The 14,181-nt window shown below is 40.7% G+C and overlaps 1 non-coding gene and 1 pseudogene across 1 annotated transcript; both read left to right on the forward strand.

Moving 5' to 3' along the window:
* The first annotated feature begins 1,280 nt into the window (after positions 1–1,280).
* On the forward strand, positions 1,281–2,169 carry LOC101345065 (etoposide-induced protein 2.4 homolog; annotated as a pseudogene).
* Positions 2,170–10,901: 8,732 nt separating this feature from the next.
* Positions 10,902–10,974, forward strand: TRNAK-UUU (transfer RNA lysine (anticodon UUU)). The gene has a single exon. It is a non-coding gene; the product is annotated as a tRNA-Lys (tRNA).
* The last annotated feature ends 3,207 nt before the right edge of the window (positions 10,975–14,181 follow it).

Raw genomic sequence — 14,181 nt, forward strand, 5'->3', positions numbered from 1 at the left:
TTAGTCACGCCAGAGGCCTGTTTTCAGACCACAACTTTCTGGCACATACATTAGTTATCTTCTGGCTTCTCTAACCTTCTTAACCTTGTTTCCCCACATACAAATCAGAGTTACAAATAAATAATATTAATTTTACTCCCTTGTTTAGCTAACGGAGTCCCTGGGTGATGCAAACGGTTAACACGTCGGGCTCATAACCAAAGAGTTGGATGTTGGAATCCACCCAGAAGCCCTGGGAAGAAAGACTGGGCTATCTACATCTGAAAAAAAATAAGCCATTGAAAACCCTATGGAGCACAATTGTACTCTGATGCGTGTGAGGTCACCATTCGTCAGAATCAACTGGAAGGCAACTGTTTTATTAGCTAATAATAGTAAAATATAAATATATAAAGCAGGCTTATTAATATTAATATCATTTTAAAATAATTACAAAAGTAAATAATATTTCCTCAGATTTGTATATTCTCTTGGGTTCTAGGTGTCAAGCCAATCTTACGATATCCTAAATGACAACACAGTTCCACTGCTTGACCATTAAGTGGCCAGCACCACATTCCACTCGTCTGATTCCTGAAATTGCTTTACTTTAATAAGAGGTGTCCAATATGTTTACAAAAGTTTCTAATGCTCACAGACAGGTAAAACACTGTTCTTAGAAGGCACCAATCTGCGACCACAATTTGAACAGCACTAACAAGAGATAGGATGTACTAAGGGTGAGAAAATACTCAAGGAAATCCTTTTTCTTTTTTCTTTTTATTTAAATTGAGGCTTAGTATACAGAGTAAAATGCATAAAACTTAATTATTCAGTTCTTTTAACTAAAGCAATTTTGGTGAAAGGGAGTATTATTTCACTGTGTTTTTAATTTGCGTTTTCATTACAATTAATGACCTCCAGTTGTTGCACCCCACCAGACAAACTGCGGCAGTGGCTACGAGGGGCACAAGTCAGATTCCAGGGGAGAAAAAGGGAACTATAGAACCATGTGTAGTCATGGCCAAGTGGTTAAGCCAATGGACTAGAAATCCATTGGGGTGTTCCTGTGCAGGTTTGAATCCTGCCGACTACGGAATGCCTGTAACCAATATTTACCATCCTCCTCTGTCCATGAGTCCATGGAGTTTAGTTACTGTTTTTTCAAGGATCTGTTTGGATCACAGCCACGGAGGAGAGGCATGAGCCCTTAGAGGAGCTGCTGCCTCACCCGTCATGATGAGAGATTTTTGAGGCACTTCTCTCTCCTTTTGTAGTTGATAGTGAAGGGTGGTGAAGAGATGGCTGACAGTGTCAAAACTTTTCTCCAGGACCTTGCCAGGAAAATCAAAGACTCCATCTAAGGTATCTGTACCATCTCAAAGCTGGAGGCTCCAATACTGCAAAAGAGGGAGGAACAGCATCAAAGAAGGGCAAGTAGTGTCCTGACACAGAGGAGAGCCCAGAACATGGAGCCAAAGCAAGAGAGTGAGTCACGTATTGTTGGTAGAATTTTCCAGTGCTGCGCTTAGAATGGAGGAGTATTCTGCATGAGTCTCCTCTTGTTTTACCAAGTGTTTATTTCTGTGCTTCAGTCAGTAACAGCACAAAGTATTGGTGATCCATCACTGCATGGAGTTGTTTGGTCATGGCTGGAATTCTTCCTCATGTCAATTTTCAGAGCTCTATGAGTGCTCCCTCTGTGCTTAGCAAAGTTGTCAATGCCTTTCCAAGATATAGCTGATTTGGCATTTGATCTATCAGGGAGGAAGCCTCACCCATTTCCTAGTGTCAGCAAAATAATTGCTGATATGCTTTTCAACCTTTTGCTGCAGGCTCTTTTCCTTCTCCAGGGGATGTTTGTGAGTCTCTTCCCCATCCATCTTGGTCAGCTGGTTAGTTTCCTGTATATGTTCCTTCTGTATTCACTATACTGCTTTGAATATTGCTGGTTCAATAAAGGAATTGAAATGTACCAGCGGTTGTCAAACACAGAAAGGAGCTGGCCTTACTACTTTGGATTTGGTTTGCCCTTGGCTTTGGTCACAGGAATGCAGTCCTCATACTTTATCAGTGGCTGCCTCTTCTCCATCCTCTTCCCTTTACTCATTATCAGAGTCAATGAAGGAAAGACCCCTAGCAAAGCATACCTTTTTTAGTTAAGCCTCTTCTCCTTGGTGGTCTTCTTAAGCAACAGACCCTTCCACAAGACAGTTTAACTGCAGTCTGCTTTGAGTAATTCAACTCTGCAGACAAGCTCTCTTCGCAACATCCAAACCAAAACCAAACCCGTTGCCATCGAGTTGATTCTAACTCGTAGGACCCTATAGGACAGAGTAGAACTGCCCTGTAAGATTTCCGAGGATTGGCTGGTGGATTTGAACTGCCGACTTTTTAGTTAGCAGCCGTAGCACTTAATCACATCCATCTCCTACCAAACTGAAGGCTGCCTCAGGCCACTGACTTCACATGCCATCCATAGGGGATGGTGGGATTGGGAGGATGTGGCAGATTTTTTCCCTGCTCACGTCCCCTGACCCAGGGAAGGCAGGACGCACTCTGTCAAGGGCCCCTTACATATTTTCTTCTCTCTAAGGAAAAGTTAGTCTCTGGTGCATTTAGGCAGAATCTTCCTGACACCAGTATGAGAATTTTTTAACACCGTGAGTCTGAAAGGACCACAGGTTTTTCTGTAGTTAGTTTCTAACATTTGCCAGACCTAGTGCCTGGACTGTTTTGAATATTTTTTCTCTCTGTTCCTTTTACCCTCCCACCTCCCCTTCCTCACTTCCACCCTTGGATGAATGGATTTTGTAAAGCTAGCTGTTGTAATTGGTGGATTTGTTATTTTTGTTGTTTTTCTGTGAAACACATACATTGGATGTAGCAGGTGAAGGAGTACCTCAGTTGCTCCTGGACACTCTCTTTCTAGTCATCACTGTTCTGTTTTTTGTAACTTGGGTTAGGTTTTGGTCTGTCTCATTCCACCGCAAAAAATGAAGAGATGCGACAGGAGGAAAGACCTTGCAGCCAGATCTGTTGGGTTTTCAGGAGTGATTTTCTTTCCTCCCCTTAAAAGGGAAAGATTTTCTTCACTGGTACATAAAGTATCCACTTATGGGGAGTTACCAATTCTGGACAAGTGCCACTGAAACACAGAATGCTCACAGAAGCTGAACTTTTAAACTCTGGAGGTCTGAAATTTACTGTTGGCCACAGCCAGATCTGCCTAGTATTTCAAAGGGACATAGGGTGCTGCAAATAGGAACTGAAGGGGTAAATTTATTAAATCCATTGAACTTGTGCAGTAGGGGAAAGGCATTAAAAGTCATGTTGATCAGACAAGGCATTATTAGGGAACTTACATACAGATGTTGACATTAAGATTCTCATTATAGCAAAGTATCAAATGTCACCCAGGTAGAGGCCCATGCAGGGCAGTGTGGGGTGTGGGTTTATATACCTACTCTTTACGTGCAAGGATACGTGCAGGGGGAGCAGGAAAAAATGTATCTAATCTGTGATGGATGGGGTTGGTTTCGTACTAGTTAATGTTTTCCAACTGACAGTTAAAGTCAGGTGTTTGATGTGTTTTTTTCCTTGGTCCAGGGCAATGCTTAGTCAGGTACTCTGGTTTTTCCCCAGAGTCCTTTGCAGGTAGGTCCTATCTTGTATTGTTCATGGCCCTCACACCAGTACCTTTTAAAATTGCTTATTGGGCAATTCAGTATACTCTTTTGTGAAGCACATGTTTATTCTTTGCTCTTTCTCATTAATGTTTCAGTCTTTTTCTTAGTGTTTTATAGGATTTATCCAGATATTCCACATAAGGGTCCTTTGTCAAATATATATCGAAATATCTTCTCCCAGACTGTGGCAATCCCCTCTTCTTAAAAAGAAAAGAAAAGAAAAGAAAACAAAACAAACCCATTGCCATCGAGTCGATTCCAACTCAGTCAATCAATAGGACAGAGTAGGACTGCCCCATAGGGTTTCCAAGGAGCAGCTGGTGAGTTCTTGGTTGGCAGCCAAGCTCTTAACCACTGAACCAGGACTCCGATAATAGTAGCAATTATACACTGATTGATTATAGCTTTAAGATAAGTGAAATGTGTGACAACAATGCTGTAAGTGATGGGAAGGAAGAATCCAGAATACTCTGTTATTAGGTATCTGTACTACTCGTGAAGTGATAATAGTGGTATTTGGAAGTGGACTTAGATTTGTAGTAGATGTATATTGCAAACTCTAGGGCAACCACTAACAAAATTTTAAAATGAAGTGTAATTGATATGTTATAGAAGAGAGAAAATGCAGTCTGTCCTTTTCTTCTCTACTTCTTTAATGATAATGATTAATTGCAGCTAAGGAGAACATGCCGTCTACGGCATGGTGGAATGTTGTTGCTTCCCTGTGAGCAGATCGTGAGTGAGCACTTTGTCTCCAGTTCGTTCCTGACTTTATTGTGCTTAACCAGTCAGGTTGGGAGGCCCAAGGAGTGTCAAGGACCATGGCCCAAGTGAGTAAGTATGAAGAGATTTACCTTTGAGTAGGAAAAACACAAGTAAAGATATTCACAAAGAGAAAAGTGGGAAAAGCCTGAAACAAATCTGCCGATATTCAACTGTGAGTCAAAAGAGCCACTAGGCGAAGACGCTGTGGATCGAACCCAGTGCCTCGTGCGTGCTGAGCACGCACTCTACCGCTTAGCTCCTCTCGCCGTAACCACGCTGACACTATTCTAGAGTACTGATTTACACAATGGGTGTCGGCAAGCGGTTTAAATCTTAAGCTTTGACAGGTCAAAATTCTTTTTATTCAATTCTCCAGTTCCTGGATTGGATCCTGCCTCGCAACTTGCCACGAGAAGGAAAAAAACACATTCCTGACCAAATGACTCAGATCTTCCAGCCGTCATTGGCTTCTTCAAGGACTGCTTTTAGCCAACTGCCTGAGTGTCAGTCAATTCCAGTGCACCACGGGGGAGGGCCACAGGATTGAACTTTCTGTTAAATCTTCTGATTTTCCTCTTGAAAAGTCTTCTCTGCCTATGAAGCTTGCAGAAAGACACAAAAGATAGTGCAGGTGAATACAGAGTTGAGTTCTGTGAGTGCTCCAAGGAAAGCAAGATCCAGGTGGGGAGATAAGACTAGAGGTTAATTAATTCACAGTATTTGACCGAATCGAAGAGCGGCAAGTACATGTCTCAAATAGTCATTCTCATGCAAATGGCTGCGTTCAGCACCTGGATTTGGAAATGTGGCAACAGCTTCGTCTCCACGATGCTTTAGCTCTGGTTTTGAAGCGACGGAAGTCAGAAGAGAGAGGAGAAAAGGTGGACGCCCCTGTCGTTGAAGCTTCTCTTTTAGACTAAATTATTTCCTTAATGAGGAAAGCACAAGAGAAGCGCTTTATGGGCTAGAACAGCCTTCAAAACAAATTCGCTTTTTATAAACTTTCCCTACGCCTACACAAGTCCGCGAATTTTTATCAGTTCCAGAGGCGCAAAAAGCTTCCCACGTTTAACCAATATGTGGGTCGACTGTTAAACCAGTTATGATGGAGAAAATCTAAATCTTCTTGAATGGAAGGGACACTGGAACCTATAGTTTAAGTCACTACTATATTAGAAGGACACCTGTCTAGAAAATGGAATGCGACGAGGATTGGGGGCGAGGGAGGGGGTCAATAGGAGTGACGGGTTTTATCGCGGGAGAAAGGAGGACGCTGAGCCGAGAAGAGAAGCAGCAGCAGAGGAGTAGAAGGCAAAGAGAAGAGGACTAGGGTTTGGAAATGAGTCACCAAGAACAGGTAGGATAGGGACCACCACGGAGGTAGAAAGAGACCAAGTTCTGATCTTTCCTATGCTTTTTGCAGGCCCTCAGGGAAAGAAAGGCTAAAGTAAGTGCTTTCAAAGCGTGTGTCCCACAAAAAGATACGACTCATTTTGCCCAAAATTTCTTGACTTTGAGAGCGCCTCGCTACTCTTTCCATCACTGAGCATTTTGGAAAGCACAAGTGTGGTTGAGTGTTTCTCAAATAGCAGTTGATGTTATTGGAGGCTTTGGAAAAAGCCACGGGAGGCAGCGTTGACCCAGTCCTACGAGCGAGCACAGCAGCGTGGAGCTTAGAAACAGAATCCCCCGAGGGCTCTGGGCTAGAGTATCTTGTATGTGCAGCAACTGGTTTTTAGTGTCTTTGGGCTTAATATTCTAGGGAAAGAATGAGGAAGAAAGTTTAAGCAGTCACGGAGCGTTTTCAGTTTGAATGGACTCTGACCGAATCCATCAAACTCCTGGAGAGCTCAGTATACCAGGTCTCTAGTCTGAAGATCTAGGATTCACGATCCTGATTCCGTTCTGGTGTAGGTACTTTCAGTTTTCCCATACTTCTAATTCATACACAAAAGGCTACTGAGCCCAGCTTTCTCCTGGAGCAAGTTTGGGAATATTTACAGTGCATTTTACTACTCACATACTCTCTTTTCTCCATGGGAGTCTGAAGAGTAAGATTTTGAACGTGGAAAGTCAGATTTGCAATACTATTTGAGAGCGGTTCATTCAATGTGCGCAGCAACCTTATTCTCTGTCCTACTGTCAAATCAAGGAGCAGAAAAGTGGCTGAAGGGTTGAAGAGGATGGCACAAGGCTGAGAGTTCAAGGTCAATGATGCAGTTTAGATTTGGAAATTTGGAGAGCTGGATAGAAGGTGGAGAGTTTTTAGGAAGATCCCCAAGTCTCAGGGTTGTGGAGATGCTAGGTCCTTTCACTTTGGGAAAGGAGGAGTGGGCTTTATCATTTGTTGTTATGTTGTTTTCTTTCGGAGGGGGGGTGGGCATTGAATAGGGCTAGAAACAGGGAAGAAGGAGTTCGATGTGGGACTTCATTTATTTGGATACTTATGACTTTAAGGTGCAAATTCATGTTAATGTTTGATAAGCACAGTGATTCCTGAGACTAGAATGTTACAAAGATCTCTTCCCTGGAGATTTGTATAAAGCCTGTGGCTGTAGGGGAGAAGATCTCTGCACAGAGGTAGAGTGAACCCTGAAGAGAGTCCCCTATAATTTGAAGATTTGGAGATCCTTAAAGGTATTCATTGAAAACAAAGGGATAAGCTTTGCCTCTAGAGTGATCTTGGACTCTGGAGTTCATACCGATTACCATTATCTTCCTGAAATTTCTAAGAAAATCTTAAAAGCAGCAGCTTCCAAGTGAGATGATCTTTCTTTATCTTTTCTTTGCCAACTTCTGCCCCATTAAGAATCTTCTCCATGTTCACAGGAATCCTATGAATTCGCCTTATAACTTGAGAAGACTCCATTTTTCTAACAGAACTTGGTTCCCAGCTGACCCAGAAGGCAGCTCATCAGAGCAATTGAACGTGAGAGGAGTAAGCAGAAGCAAAGGTCTCCTTGAAGGAGACTGTTAGACAGATGTCAGGCAAAAAGATATGCAGTCACTTAAGTATGGGCTGAATGATAGAGCAGGGATTAATTTGGCTCTGAGCCTTGTGAAGTACAATTAGGATAGTTTTGGGGTAACTGTGAAGTTATTGCTTGATATTGTGGCTAGAGCAACTTGGATTCCAAATGCACCCTTGTAAGTTTCCGATATGGAGGGATTCAGGGATGCATTCTTGTTAAATCAAGGTGTACTTGAAAGTCTCAAAAGTGTATTTTAGGTATCATTTTTGAGATGGTCCAGTCTGCTGTGTACAGCACTGTTTGAACATCTCCTCAATGGAGGGATTGTGGTAAGAGTTCTTAAAGTATAGGATTTTATGAGATATTAAAAGTTGAACTTAGCAGAAAAAATGTACGTATGCTCTCCGTCTTCTACTCAGGAAATTCAAAACCTTTAAATTGTGTGCATAATCCATGTAGGTTATGGGAAGAATGGAAGTCAATCTGTTTTGGAAGGATTCTCAGAAATGAGGGAATGGAAAAACGTTTTGAAGGTAAAGCGATATATACTATGTTCTGCATTTTACAGACTGCATTTGCCTATATGATCTCCTTTGATTTTTACAAAAGCTTTTTAATATAGTCGTTGTTGGTCTTGCTTTACAGGTATGGAGAGGATATGCAATTTGCCTTATTTCACTAATTTATTAATGGATAGGGGTTGAGACACAAACCAAAATTATATGCCTGCATATCTTGAGTTCTTTCCTAATAATTCCATACCACATCTCTCTCTCACACACACTTAGCATTTCCCTCTTGTGTCAGGCACTGTATGTATCATACGACAAAACCAAAAATGCAATTAGACAGTCACTGAATCAATAATATTATCATCAATTACCCAGTTTTGCTCACAACCCTTCTTAGTCCAGGCTCCCATTTTAGGAATTCAGTGGTTATTGGCTTAATGAAGTTCTAGCATCCTTGTAGGTTCTTTGTCAGAAGAACCATAACCATCCCATCATAGGTCAGCTTCCAGAAGTTAAATCAGAGAGCTCCTATCATTCCTGCAATTTGGAACAGGAAGAGATGGGGGTGGGGGGTGGGGTGGGGAGGAGTAACCATGCCTGGAATTGATGGAGAAGATAAGTCATCTATACAGAGTAAAGAGAAACGAACAAGTGAGAACTTGTGATTCAAAATTCCTTGCAATTAGAGTAAGATTCACTAATATCTTGAAGAAAAGAAATAAACACCCACTGAAACCTTGAAAAATCATCACAAAGAAGTAATAAACTGAGAGAACAGAATGATAAACATTTGTGGGTACACAGGTTTGCTCTCCTATCTTTTTGAGACTTGGCCCATTTTAAGTTTCCAAAACCTCTTTGATGTTAATTATTGATTTGTGAAAGAAGAAACTTCACTTGTATCACTTCTCCTGACCAGCAACACCTCAGGAACCAGCCACTGGAAGTCAGCTCAAAAAGCTTCTACTTGTTGTGCAACATGAGACAGACGACCATGAAGGGACTCGAATCCTCAGTCTTCTGATCTGGAATCAGATGCCTTATCCATTAGGTCACATGGCCACTGCCCCAGTTCTGTTGTACAAGAATGTAAGTGAAAGAATTGATAAGGGAGCATTAAACTTTCGTTGTCAAAGTTTTAACTTTGCAGTTGGAGGATATTTTAACAACATTCAAAAAAGGAATCAAATATCACCTGAAACCTCTGAAAACAATTGCTTAGAATTAATAAACTGAGATGTGACAAGTGACCTATTTCTTGGAGAGTGCTCTCGTCTAAGTCACTGATAATGATGACACGTTTGGGTGGAGAAATATGAGCCAAGAACTAAACTCTGCAATGAAGGCATGCAGATGACAGTATGAGGAGGAGACACTTCGGAAGTTGTTATGTTAAGATCTTTTCTGTCTCAAAGATAAAATGGCAAGGGCTCCCCTTGTCAGAAATGCCTGCTTTTATGTGAGAAAAGTATTTTATTATAATTCATTCATAACATAGGTTTTCACAACTTGATCCTCTACCAACAAGTAGAAGAATCACCCGACACGGAAGTAGGACAAGGTAGTGGGCCCCAAACCTTCTTGGGAGAGTAGTCCTGATATTGGAGGTGCAGTGTGGTGACTTCCAAGCTACCTCAAAAGGAGAGAAGAGGGCCAAAATAGCTTGGAGGGGAGCTTGTCTCATTGAAAAAACTCCAGAGTATTTTGCCTAAATGTCGTTCCCTAGTTCCCCTGAGGATTGATCCACAAAACAACCCACGGTGATTTTGTGTGACCCACCCCCAACTATTCCTTGTATATTGGTAGGGTAGGAGAGAGAAGAAATCCACAGATTCCTAAAGTAAAGCAATTACAAATTCTCTCTGTTTTCACATAGTCTTGGTTTCTTGGAGGTGCCGAGTTATTTGGAAGAAGTAAACAATAGTTTTTACCCTTGTCCCGCAATGTCTTTGCTCCCCAGAAAAGTTAGTCTTTCTTTCATCCCCGAACTTCCCCGTTTGTTCCCGGATCCCCTGTACAGTATTTTCTCCAGGCTTAGGTCAAAACTCACGAACTATCTTAGATCATACTCTGGATGGAATATCCTAATGTACACTAATTCATCGAGATAATTATCCTTTTCCTTTGAAGGTGAGCAGTAAACAGTCAAGAAAGACATTAAGGAGGAAGAGAAAAAGGAAAAGGAAGAGAAGGAGGAAGAAGAGGGGGGAGAGGAGAAAGGAAATGAAAAGAAGGAGCGGCTTATAGACGGTATAGAAGTTGCATCATGAACTTAAGCAAGCATAGAGATACGGAAGATTAAACCCAGGCACCTTTGCTTCTCCACCATTACGGAAAGTTCTCGTCTGTCTTCAAATTTTCCGTCCTTCAACTCTTTTCTCCTCTGCCTTCCAAAGCTGCAGAAAGAGATACAAGACAAAGCAGAGGGATATGAAGAAGAGTAGCAGGAGTGTTGCTTCGAGAAAAATAGATGCAGGCGAGAAAATAAGAAACAAAGCGATAAAATCACATCACCTGGTAAAATTGAACCCCTCTGGGCAAGGGTTCTGGGTCTAGCAATGTGGTCTAAAACCAAGCAGTTCTTTGTCTAGGCAACCCAGCTCTGTTTCTGAAATTCTAAAACGACAGAACACAAGACAGAAGGAAGCGAAAATCTCCTAGCGTTTATAACGTCTTTGAAACAATATCTTCTTGGCAAGGAGAAGAATTAAAAGGAAGCTATTTGGAAAGTGGAGCCCTGGTGGCGCAATAGTTAAAAACTCGGCTGGTAAACAAAAGGTTGGCAGTTCCAAAGCCTCTGGAAACACTATGGGGTAGTTCTACTCAGTCCTATAAGCTCACAATATTGTCGGAATCGACTGGTCAGTAACGGTTTTTGGTTTTTTGTTTGTTTGTTTGTTTATTTGGGAAATATAATATGAAATATAAAACTAATTGATCTACGCAAAATGTATCTTAGGTACTGGGGGCTGCTGTACGAGAGTGCTTGGGTAGCTCAGTTGGTAAAACATCGGGCTTTTAATCCGAGGGTCCAGGGTTCAAGTCCCTGTTGAGGCAATATCCTGCTCTTACCCTATGTATCTATCTTGGAATCCTATTGCGATTCACTTCTGCTGAGAGAAACTCATCCAAAGGTTTACTACAGGCTTCTTCATCGTTATCTTCTTTTTTTTTTTAAAATTTCATTGTGCTTTACGTGAAAGTTTATAGCTCAAGTTAATTTCTCATTAAAAAATTTATACAAGTTATTTTGTGACATTGGTTGCAATCCCCACAATGTAACAGCATTCTCTCCCTTTACACCCTGGGTTCCTTGTGTCCACTTGTCCAATTCCTGTTCCTTCCTGCCTTCTCCTCTTGCTTTTGGGCACGAGTTGCCCATTTGGTCTTTGTATTTGATTGAACTAAGAAGCATGTCCCTCGTGTGTGTTATTGTTTGTTTTATAGGCCTGTCTAATGTTTGTCTGAAAAGTGGGCTTTGGGAGTGGTTTCAGTAGTTTTAAGTTAGCAGGGTGTTCAGGAACCATAGTCCTGGGGGGTTCCTCCAGTCTCTGTTACACCAGTAAGTCTGGTCTTTTTTCTTGAATTGGAATTTTGTTCTACATTTTTCTTCTGCTCTGTTCAGGACTGTCTGTTGTGATTCCTGTCAGAGGGATCGGTGGTGGTAGCCTGACATCTTCTCCTTCTTCTGGGCTCAGGCTGGTGGAGGCTGTGGTTCATGTGGTCCTTTAGTCCTTGTGTCTTTGGTTTTCTTCATTCCCCTTTGGTCTGGATGAGATGGAACCTATTGCTGTATCTTAGATGGCCACTCACAAGCTTTAAGACCCCAGATGCTATTTACCAAAGTAGAATTTAGAACATTTTCTTTACGAAGTGTTATGCCAATTGGCTTATATGCCCCCTAAGACTATGATCCCCAGCCCTCAGCCCCAGCAACTTTGTCCTGCAGAGTGTCTGGATGTGTCTAGGAAACTTTATAACTTTGCCTTGGTCAAGTTGTGCTAACTTCCCCTGTATTGTGTGTTGCCTTTCCCTTCACCAAAATTGACACTTGTCTACTATTTAGTTAGTGATTTCCCCTCCCCATGCTCCTCCACCCTTGTAACCATCAAAGAATTTTTTTCCGTGTGTGAACCTTTTCTAGGGTTTTTATAATAGTGATCTCATACAATATTTGTCCTTTTGTGATTGACTTATTTCACTCAGCATAATGCCCTCCAGATTCACCCATGCTGTTGTTGCATACTCTTCCATTGTGTGTATGTGCCATAATTTATTTATCCATTCATTTCTTGATGGGCTATACACAAAAACCAACTCAAAATGCATCAAAGACCTAAATGTAAAACCTAAAATGATAAAGATCATGGAAGAAAAAATAGAGACAATGCTAGGAACCCTAATACATGGCATAAACACAATACAAACCATAACTAACAATGCACAAACACCAGAAGAGAAACTAGATAAGCAGGAGCTCCTAAAAATTAAACACTTACACTCCTCAAAAGACTTCACCAAAAGAGTAAAAAGAGAACCTACAGACTGGGAAAAAAGTTTTGGCTAAGACACATCTGACAAGGGCCTAATCTACAAAATCTAAAAAATATTTCAACACCTCAACAACAAAAAACAAACAATCTAATTTAAAAAATGGGTAAAGTATATCAATAGACCCTTTGCCAAAGAAGACATTCAGGCGGCTAACAGATACATGAGGAATGCTAGTGATCATCAGCCATGAGAAAAATGAAAATTAAAACTACAGTAAGATACCATCTCTCTCTGACAATACTGGAGATAATAAAAAACAAACAAAACAGAAAATAACAAATGTTGGAGAGATTTTGGGGAGAACGGAACTCTTATGCGCTGCTAGGGGGAATGTAAAATGGTACAACCACTATGGAAAACAATAGAGCACCTCCTTAAAAAGGTAGAGATAGAAATACCATATGATCCAGCTATCTCACTCCTAAGAATATATCCTAGAGAAATAAGAGCAATCGCACGAATAGACATATGCACGCTCATGTTCATTGCAGCACTAGTCACAATAGCAAAAAGATGAATACTATAGGCTTCTTGACCTCTCTTCCTGCTGTTTGCTCAACAATAATCAAAATAGAATGAGGAGGAGACAACAGTCAATATCAAATCACATAAAAAAGGCAGTCCATGATGGCTTCAGCAAGCTCTCAAAATAAAGATCAATAAACTCTCTGGAGGAAAGAGTTTCTTGGAATTACCAGAGGCAGAATACAAAAGATTAATATACAGAACTCTTCTAGAAATTAGAAAGGAAATTCATCAAAATGCAGAAATTGCCGAAGAACATACAGACAAAGTAGTAGCCGAACTTAAAAAAGTTATTCAAGAATATAATGACAAATTTAATAGGCTGCAAGAATCTATAGAGAGACAGCAATTAGAAATCTAGAAGATTAACAATAAAATTTCAGAATTTGACAACTCAATAGAAAGTCACAGGAGCAGAACTGAGGCAGTAGAAGTTAGAATTAGTGACACTGAAAATAAAGCACTGCACACCAACTTGTTTGAGGAAAAATCAGATAAAAGAACTAAAAATAATGAAGAAACTCTAAGAGTTATATGGGATTCTACCAAGAGAAGTAACCTACGAGTGATTGGAGTTCCAGAACAGAGGAGGATAACAGAAAATACAGATAAAATTGTTGAAGATTTGTTGACAGAAAACTTCCCTGATATCATGAAAGATGAGAAGATATCTATCCAAGATGCTCATCGAACCCCACATAAGGTAGATCCCAAAAGAAAGTCACCAAGACATATTATAATCAAACTTACCAAAACCAAAGATAAAGAGAAAATTTTAAGGATAAAAGAAAAGTCATCTACAAAGGAGAGTCAATTAGAATAAGCTCGGACTAGTCAGCAGAAACCATGCAGCCAAGAAGGCAATGGGATTACGTATATAAAGCCTTTAAGGAAAACAACTGCCAGCCAAGAATTACATATCCAGCAAAAATGTCTCTCAAATATGATGGTGAAATAATGGCATATCCAGGTAAACAGAATTTTAGGGAATTTGCAAAAACCAAACCAAAATTACAAGAAATACTAAAGGGAGTCCTACCGTTAGATAATCAATAACACCAGCTAACAACTCAAGATTAGAACACGGGAGAGAGCAAACAGATATTGACTCAGATACGGAAATCGAAATTACATCAAAGCTAACACATTGAAAATAGGGAAACAGAGATATCAATATGTAAAAAA

This window comes from Trichechus manatus, unplaced genomic scaffold, assembly GCF_000243295.1.
Source record: "Trichechus manatus latirostris isolate Lorelei unplaced genomic scaffold, TriManLat1.0 scaffold00180, whole genome shotgun sequence".
Lineage (NCBI taxonomy): Eukaryota > Metazoa > Chordata > Mammalia > Sirenia > Trichechidae > Trichechus > Trichechus manatus.